The sequence below is a fragment of the Arachis ipaensis genome, chromosome B8, assembly GCF_059453495.1.
Source record: "Arachis ipaensis isolate K30076 ecotype BB chromosome B8, ASM5945349v1, whole genome shotgun sequence".
Taxonomy (NCBI): domain Eukaryota; kingdom Viridiplantae; phylum Streptophyta; class Magnoliopsida; order Fabales; family Fabaceae; genus Arachis; species Arachis ipaensis.
Window position 1 is genome coordinate 85,740,439 of NC_142443.1, and position 9,704 is coordinate 85,750,142.

The 9,704-nt window shown below is 38.7% G+C and overlaps 1 non-coding gene across 1 annotated transcript; it reads left to right on the plus strand.

Annotated features, from left to right (window-relative positions):
- The first annotated feature begins 725 nt into the window (after positions 1 to 725).
- LOC148548689 (small nucleolar RNA R71) lies at positions 726 to 829 on the plus strand. The gene has a single exon (XR_015897280.1). It is a non-coding gene; the product is annotated as a small nucleolar RNA R71 (small nucleolar RNA).
- The last annotated feature ends 8,875 nt before the right edge of the window (positions 830 to 9,704 follow it).

Genomic DNA, 9,704 nt, shown 5'->3' on the forward strand with positions numbered 1-9,704 from the left:
AGAATAAGCAGTCTGAGAAACCTGTTGTTGGGTTTGCTGGGGTCCTTGTGATTGTCTTAGGTAAGGTGCCCTGTAAGGTTGGTTCTGATTCTGCGGTCTGTTGTTGTTAGTATTATTATTCCACTTCTGGTTTCCATTATTGTCTCTGCCTTCCTCTGTTAAAGTTATCCCTCCAGCTTTGGTTAGAATTATCTCTCCAGCCTTGGTTGAAGTTGTCCTGCCATCCATGGTTATTGTTGCCATCTTGGTTGTAGTTGCCACCTTGTTGATTGTATCCTTGATTCGGGCGGTCATAGAAGTTGTGAGTGGCTGCCACAGTGTTGTCTTCCTGGAGCTGCGGACATTCATCAGTATAATGACTATAATCAGCACAGATCCTGCATACTCTTTGTGCAACTAACTGTTGGCTTTGTTATAGTGAAGGCTGAGCTTGTTGTGCCTGTTGTTGATTTAACTGCATCTGCTTCAGTAGGTTGGTCATTTCACATATACTCTGGGTGAGAGCAGTAGTCTCTTTGCTAGAGGAAATCTCTGTAACAGCTTTGAAATGGTTGCGCCTCTGTCTGTAATTCCTAGTGGACTCAGCAAAGTCGCTGATTAGTTGCCATGCTTCATCTGCAGTTTTGTACTTTTTCAGAGAACCATTACTGGCACCTTGCAGTGCAGTCTTATCCTGGGGGTTCATGCCTTGAGTGAAGTAGCTGATCAATACTAGTTTACCAATCATGTGATGGGGACATACGTCCAGGAGATTATTGAAGCGCTCCCAATATTCATAGAGAGTCTCTGATTCACCTTGAACAATGCAGGAGATCTCTTTTCTCAATCTATCTGTGACTTCAGCTGGGAAGTATTTTTCCAGAAATTCTCTCCTGAGTGTATCCCAATTGGTAACAGTTGCTTCAGGTTGGGAGTAGTACCACTCCCTTGCCTTTCCCTCAAGAGAAAAAGGGAAAGTGGTTAACAGAATAGAAGTTTTATCTGCACCATAACACCTTACAGTAGAACAGGCTGTCTAGAAATCCCTAAGGTGCTTTATAGGCTCTTGAGCAGGTAAGCCATGAAACTTGGGCATCAAGTTGATCAGTGCGGTTTTTAGTTCAAAATCTGCAGCTACAGTCGGGTGATGCACTTGATACGGCTGCAGTGTAAAATCTGAGGCTCCAGCTTCCTGGAGGGTAATTCTCCTAGGTGCTGCCATGGTATCTGCACGTGAATCAACTAAATCAGTAGTAAAGGAGCTTGTTTTGCTCTCAGATAGCGGTTCAGATTCGTCCTCAGATGAGACTGGTGAACCGATAATAATCACTTCACCACCCTCGGAGGCTAACTGACATTGAGTTCATCTAATATGTGAAAGAGTTCTTTCAATTTCATGATCAAATGGGACTAAACTCGGATCAAGCAATGAACGCATCATTCAATGAGAAAAACAAATAGCTCATGGTAACAGAAATAAAAATAAAATATGCAAATAAAAAAAAATATATACACTAATTAATAATTTAGCACACTAATGCAATTCCCCGGCAACGGCGCCAAAAATTGATGCGTAGCAGAAGTTAACCAATTTAGAGATTTCAATTTAGAGGACAGCGTTGCACGTATAGCTCTTAACCGGCTAAGATCTGCCTCGCCAATTTAAAAAGGGTTGTCACAAATTTTAGAAATAAAATACTGGGAGTATGAGTCCCAGGTCGTCTCCCAACGAGTTGCAGAAAAGAGTGCTATTTTATTAACTAGGGGTTTTTAGAAAAATTGAGTTTTGGTAATGAGTAATTAAAATGATTAAAAATTAAAACAATAAAAATAAACTAAGACTAATTATTGATACTCTGAATAAAAGGCCTTGACTGGGGGAATAATTAAATAGAATTTCTATCCTTGTTGGGATCTTCTTAAGTGTAGGATAACAAGGGTGTTGTTCTCACTCGGTTATCCCTTACTAAATAAGGAAAAGTATGGTGATTAAACTAACTCTTACCCTCAAATCCTAGTCCTCTCCCTTGGGGAGGTCTAGTGCTAGTAGGTATGGAATTAGCTAACAACGTCCAAGTCAACCAAGCACTTGAGCATTCCAACTCAAGTATCTCCTCTCAATCAACCCCCATGTCAAGTAGAAATTCTACTCCATTGACATGAAATTAATAATCATAAAAATATGAGAAGACATAATTAAATAAAATAAAATAGAGAATTAAAATTAATTAAAATAAAAATAACTCTGTATATTAATAAATTCAAAACGCAACATAATTATCTGAACAGAGTCAATGAGTAACTAATTAAAAATAAGGGAGTAAGGAAACAAACTAAAGTAATGTCTTCAACGGAGGTAATGACTCTCAGCATCCAAAAATCCAAGCAAAAGCATAAACTATCAATGTAATGCAAATCTAAAATTCAGATCTAAAACTGAAATAATCCTAATGTGATGAATCTGAATATGTGTGAATGCATGTTAAGTCTCAGCATGTTCCCTAGGTTTAGTCTTTGTTTCTGGGCTAAAAAAAGGGTCAAAATGTGGCCCGAAATTGCCCCCAGCGTATTCTGTTATTTTTGCAGATCGCGTAGGTCACGCGTACGCGTCGTCCACGCGTTCGTGTCATTCAGCGATTTTCCTTGTCACGCATTCACGTCATTGGTGCAAACTCCAATCCACGCATTTGCGTCAGGCACGCATTCGCGTCACTGCGAATTCTCCATTTCGCGCGTTCGCGTGGGCCATGCACTTGTGTCATTGCTCGCTGGTCATCTCCTTGGTTTCTTATGTTCCTTCCATTTTTGCAAGCCTCCTCTCCAATTTCCAAGTCATTCATGCCCTATGAAGCCTGAAACACTTAAGACACGGATCACGGCATCGAATGGGATAAAGGAGAATTAAAATACGTAATTAAAAGTTTCTAGGAAGCAAGTTTTCAACCATGGAGTTATTTTGGGAAGGAATTGTAAATACGTGCTAATCATATGAATAAGTGGGTAAATATTTGATAAAACTACACAATTAAACACAATATAAATCATAAAATAATGGTTTATCAAGGAGACAAAGTTAAACTGATCTACCAACAGTTGGAGACATCCCCACAATCTGATGATTATTATACTGTCAATAAGATACTCTCTCTTGAGCATATAGAGATTGTTCATCAAGGCACAGGAAGAAGGCTCACAGTGAGACGGGACAAGCTGAGGCACCGTAATCATCAGCCACCCTAACAAGGAACCAATGTCAAGCTAGTGACAGTAAAAGAGCGCTCCATGGGAGGAAGCCCATGAATTAATATTCTTGCTTTTATTTTAATTTCAATAATTAATGATCCTTCTAGAATAAATTTAAGCTCTCATGAATAGGTTTAAGAACTGCATACATTGTTTTAAAGCATATGTCTGATTCTTAAGTTTGGTGTGCCTAAAGGCACTTTAAAATGGCCTTCTAAGTATGATGATCATACAACCATCTTAGGATATATACTCATGCATTCTTTTGAAGTATATAGCCAAACATTAAGTTTGGTGTTCTACATATGCTATGAAGTTCAAAGAAGGTCAAATATATTCAAAGGCTAAAATCTTCTAAGAATGGATCATGTCTTGCACTATTTTGAATTTATGTTGTTCAATATATATATATATAATTTATGCCCCTTATTAATTAACCGGTGACAGAAATTTTATTGGATTTTATATGAACTAATTGAGTTTTTGAAGTTCATACAAGGCCCATGGTTAACTATAAGGAACATTTAGTCCAAAAGCTTTCAATTCCTGTAGCTATATCTTAATTTTTTTGAATTTCCGCCACATATACCACTTTAATTTTTTTTGTTGTGTTAACGTGGAAGGATATGAGGAAAAGAAGGGTGAAGGAAAGGACAGAACAATGAAAATGGGACAGCATAGGGAATCACAGGGTTTGGAGCTTTGTGCATTGGGCAGAGCACTTTAACATGCATTGGCAAGAATAATGGTGCCCCTCATGCAAGGACCGAACCTTCACAAAAATGCCACCACTACCAACCTCAATCCTTATCTTCATTCCACCTCATAATATGAGCCGTCTATTTCTACTAACACTGGTTCAATCTTCACCCTCCATTTTTATAAAGTTGAACCGCACTTTTGTCTTGCTGCACCAACTCAGTTCCATGCTTTAAATTAACAAGTGACTTCTCTTTTTGATATCATACTTCTACTTAACTCTCTCATCTTTTCACAATAAGAAATCGTGCTCATAATTGTTCCATGATTTTCTTCTTAAATCAAGTCGGTCCTAAAAGTTCCTCTCAATCCCTACTTCCTAAGTTCCAACCGTACTCATAATTCTCCTGTGATTGAAGCTGCGAATTCAACCCCCTCTTTCCACACTTGATGGCTTCATCAAGCTCTAGAAGAAGAAAAGAGAAATAACCAGTTGAAGCTGAACCACCCACCTATGATGCCAAAAGATTTAAATCTCAATTTCATGAATCATAATATCATGGTTTGATAGAGGAGAAGAAAATAATCCCAGAGGTCAGATTTAGAATGAAGGTTGGTGAGTATCCTATTATGCCGGAAATCATTGAAAAAAGAATATGGGAACTCCTCTGTGAACCCCTCACAGACATAAGTGCAACCATGATAAGGGAGTTCTATGCAAATGCAGCGAGACAAAGCAAAACTGAAGCCCCCTACAAAAGTTATGTGAGGGGAGTAGAAGTGAACTTCAATCCAGCCACAATCATGCGGGTTCTGCAAATAAGAACAATACCTTTTAGAGAGCCCAGTTTTGATGAAAGAACAAATAGTGAGAATGACCCTGATGAGCTCATAAATGATATATGTCTGGATGGCAAAGATTGGGTGAGGGATTCAAACGGGGATCCATGCCACTTAAAGAGGATGGATCTCTCACCTGAGGCCAAAGGTTGGTACGAAATAGTGAGGAGATCAATCCTCCCACTGGAAACCCTTCGGAACTCACCATAAGAAGAGCAATTGGCACTCGAAATTGGAAATCACAGTTCTTCACAAATTCGCACAACTAACCAGCAAGTGCACTGGGTCGTCCAAGTAATACCTTACGTGAGTAAGGGTCGATCCCACGGAGATTGTTGGCTTGAAGGAATCTATGGTTATCTTGTAACTCTTAGTCAGGAAAACAATAAAATAATTCACTTATCAAATTTGATTGCAAGGAATAAAAGGGCAGAAAACAAATTATACTTGTATGCAATGATGGAGAATATGTTGGAGTTTTGGAGATGCTTTGTCTTCTGAAATTATGCTTTCCTCTGTTTCTGATTCACGCATGCATGTCCTCCTATGGCAAGCTATGTGTTGGTGGTTCACCGTTGTCAATGGCTACCATCCATCATTCCAGTGAAAAGGGTCCAGGTGTGCTGTCACCGCACGGCTAATCATCTGCAGGTTCTCAATCGTACCAGAATAGGATTTACTATCCTTTTGCGTCTGTCACTACGCCCAGCACTCGCGAGTTTGAAGCTCGTCACAGTCATTCAATCCCTGAATCCTACTCGGAATACCACAGACAAGGTTTAGACTTTCCGGATTCTCTTGAATGCTGCCATCAATCTAGCTTATAGCACGAAGATTCTGATTAAGAGATCTAAGAGATATTCATTCATTCTACAGTGGAACGTAAGTGGTTGTCAGGCACACGTTCGTGGAGGAATGATGATGATTGTCACGTTCATCACATTCATATTGAAGTGCGAATGGATATCTTAGATAGGAACACGCATGTTTGAATGGAAAACAGAAATACTTGCATTAGTTCATCGAGACACAGCAGAGCTCCTCACCCCCAACAATGGAGTTTAGAGACTCATGCCGTCAAAAGGTACAAAGTTTAGATCTAAAATGTCATGAGAAACAAAATAAATCTCTAAAAGTTGTTTAAATACTAAACTAGTAACCTAGGTTTACAGAAAATGAGTAAACTATGATAGATGGTGCAGAAATCCACTTCTGGGGCCCACTTGGTGTGTGCTGGGGCTGAGACTTAAGCTTCTCACGTGCATGGGCTGTTTTGGGTGTTCAACGCCAGGTTGTAACCTGTTTCTGGCGTTGAACTCCAACTTGTAACTTGTTTCTGGCGCTGGACGCCAGACTGCAACATGGAACTGGCGTTGAACGCCAGTTTACGTTGTCTATCCTTGGGCAAAGTATGGACTATTATATATTTCTGAAAAGCTCTGGATGTCTACTTTCCAACGCAATTGGGAGCGCCCCATTTGGACTCCTGTAGCTCTAGAAATTCTATTCCGAGTGCAGAGAGGTCAGAATCCAACAGCATCAGCAGTCCTTTTTCAGCCGAATCAGATTTTTGCTCAGCTCCCTCAATTTCAGCCAGAAAATACCTGAAATTACAGAAAAATACACAAACTCATAGTAAAGTCCAGAAATATGAATTTTGCCTAGAAACTAATGAAAATAAACTAAAAACTAACTAAAACATACTAAAAACTATATGAAATTAACCCCAAAAAGCGTATAAAATATCCGCTCATCACAACACCAAACTTAAACTGTTGCTTGTCCCCAAGCAACTAGATAAATAAAATAGACTACTAATAAGTCAAGAAGCAATAATATCTCAAAGTTTTTGAGTGAAGCTTAGATTCTAATTAGATGAGCGGGACTAGTAGCTTTTTGCTTCCGAATAGTTTTGGCATCTCACTTTATCCATTGAAGCTCAGAGTGATTGACATCTATAGGAACTTAGAATGCAGATAGTGTTATTGATTCTCCTATTTCAGTATGATGATTCTTGAACACATCTACTTTATGAGTCTTGGCCGTGGCCCTAAGCACTTTATTTTCCAGTATTACCACCGGATACATAAATGCCACAGACACATAATTGGGTGAACCTTTTCAGATTGTGACTCAGCTTTGCTAAAGTCCCCAATTAGAGGTGTCCAGAGTTCTTAAGCACACTCTTCTTTTTTCTTTGGACCTTGACTTTAACCGCTCAGTCTCAAGTTTTCACTTGACACCTTCACGCCACAAGCACATGGTTAGGGACAGCTTGGTTTAGCCGCTTAGGCCAGGATTTTATTCCTTTAGGCCCTCCTATCCACTGATGCTCAAAGCCTTGGATCCTTCTTACCGTTGCCTTTTGGTTTTAAGGGCTATTGGCTTTTTGCTCTTGCCTTTTGGTTTTAAGAGTTTTGGCTTTTTCTGCTTGCTTTTTTTTTTCTTTCTCTATTTTTTTTTTCTGCAAGCTTTTGTATTCACTGCTTTTTCTTGCTTCAAGAATCATTTTTATGATTTTTCAGATTATCAATAACATGTCTCATGTTCATCATTCTTTCAAGAGCCAACATATTTAACAGTCTTAAACATCAAATTCAAAAGACATATGCACTATTCAAGCATTCATTCAGGAGACAGAAAGCATTGCCACCACATGTAAATAATTAGAATTTTTCTTGTAAAAAAAACTCAAAATTTATTGCCTCTTATTCTAAAGAAATTCTTCTATTTTATTCATGTTTAATGATGATGATAAAATTAAATTATAGCTTAATTGGAGATAAAATCAAAAATATAGATACTAATTACTACTATATGACTCCTAAGGTAAAACTAAAATAAAAACAGTTATCACAGAGTTAAGGCTAAGATTGGAATTTAACAACCTGTGTTTTGGGAAGTGGATGTTCCTTTAATCTGCGGGGTGCTTGGTCCTTCAAGAGATAATTTATGGCGCTTCAATTCTCTTAAATCACGCCCTTGCTCCTCCTGTTCTTTAAGCAAATAGCAAAGAATGCTACTTTGTTCCTTCTGTTCTTTCTTTATTTGTTCCATAGCTTCTTGCATCTTGGTAATAGATGTTTCAAGATACTCCCAGTATTCAGATTGTGGGATTTCTGGGAGAATTTCCTGTGTTCTCTTCTTGATGGGGTCATCCTGTGCTTGTTGTTTTTCCATTGATGCTTTGGTGATTGGCCGCTCAACTGAGATATACTCAGTTATTCCCATCCTTACTCCAGCGTCCTTGCAGAGCATAGAAATCAAGCTTGGAAAAGCCAACCTGGCATCTTTGGAATTTTTGTTTGCAATTTTGTAAAATTCAGTTGAAATCAGTTGATGAACTTCCACTTCTTTTCCCATCATGACGCAATGGATCATCACTGCTCTTCTAATAGTGACTTCAGAACGGTTGCTAGTGGGCAGCAGAGAATGCCCAATGAAGTCCAGCCATCCTCTGGCGATTGGTTTAAGATCTTCTCTTTTGAGTTGATTTGGGACACCCTTCGTGCTGGTGGTCCACCTGGCTCCAGGGATACATATATCCTCTAGAACCTTATCCAGGCCCTTGTCTGTTCTCATTATTCTCCTATTGAAGGAGTCTGGATCATCTTTTAGCTGAGGTAGCTTTAAGATCTCCCTGATCTTGTCAGGGTGGGTATGAACAATCTTTCCTCTGACCAAGGTCCGATAGTCATAGAGAGCAGATCCAGATAGTCTTTACTTGTCTGTTTGCCACATATTAGCATAGAACTCCTGGACCATATTCTTTCCCACTTTCGTTTCAGGATTAGCTAGGATCTCCCAGTTCCTGATTCGAATTTGCTCCTGGATCTCCGGATATTTATCTTCTTTCAGATCGAATCTAACTTCCAGGATCACTGATCTTAGACCCATTATTTTGTAATAATGGTCTGAATGTTCTTTAGTTAAGAACTTCCCTTGATTCCAAAGTGGTTTTGGAACACTCTCTTTCTTGCCTTTTGGAGTGGGTTGTTTTCCTTTAGGAGCCATGATCTTAGTGGGTATGGTTTAGTGATCACGGATAAACACACCAAACTTAGAGGTTTGCTTGTCCTCAAGCAAAAGAAAAGAAAGGAGAGGGATAGAAGTAGAGCTAGTGTAGGATGGTGGATGAGAGGAAGGAGGCCGAATGGGTTTTTAAAAGGGAGGGGGGGTTTTCGAAAATAGGGAGAAAGATAAGATAGAAGATATGATTTTAAAAAAAAATAAGTATGATAAGAAAAGATATAATTTAAAATTGAAAAGATATGAAAGATATTTGAAAAAGATATTATGGAGATTTGAAAAAGATATTGATTAGTTGAAAAGATTTTTGAATGAAAAGAGATAGATTTGTTTTGAAAATTTTGAAAAAGAGTTGAATTGGATTGAAAAAAAGGATTTGTGCTTATGGATTAAGATACATTTAATATTTTTAAAGAAGGGTTTTTAGAAATTAGGGATTTTAGAAATCAGGGTTTGTAACATGTTTATGCAGGAAATCATGAATTGAAACATGAAAATTAAGATTAAAATGAAAAATATGAAGAAAAAACGAATTTACCTCTTTCCCACCATCCTGGCATTTGAACGCCCAAACGCTGCATGTTTTGGGCGTTCAATGCCCAACTGCTGCTTCTCCTGGGCGTTCAACGCCCAACTGTTGCTTCTTTCTGGCATTGAATGCCAGGAACTCCTTTGTCACTGGGCATTTTTCTGAACGCCCAGGACACTGTAAATCTGGCGTTAAACGCCCAGATGGCTATCCTTACTGGCGTTCAACGCCCAGTGGATGCTTCTTTTGGGCGTTGAACGCCCAAAACAGACTTTTACTGGCGTTTTCTTGCCAGTGAGCTCTTTTTCTCTGTTTTGTGTGCATAATCCTTCTATAACCCTATAAACTTATACAATTGACTCTTTACCTTAGTATCAATGAACTT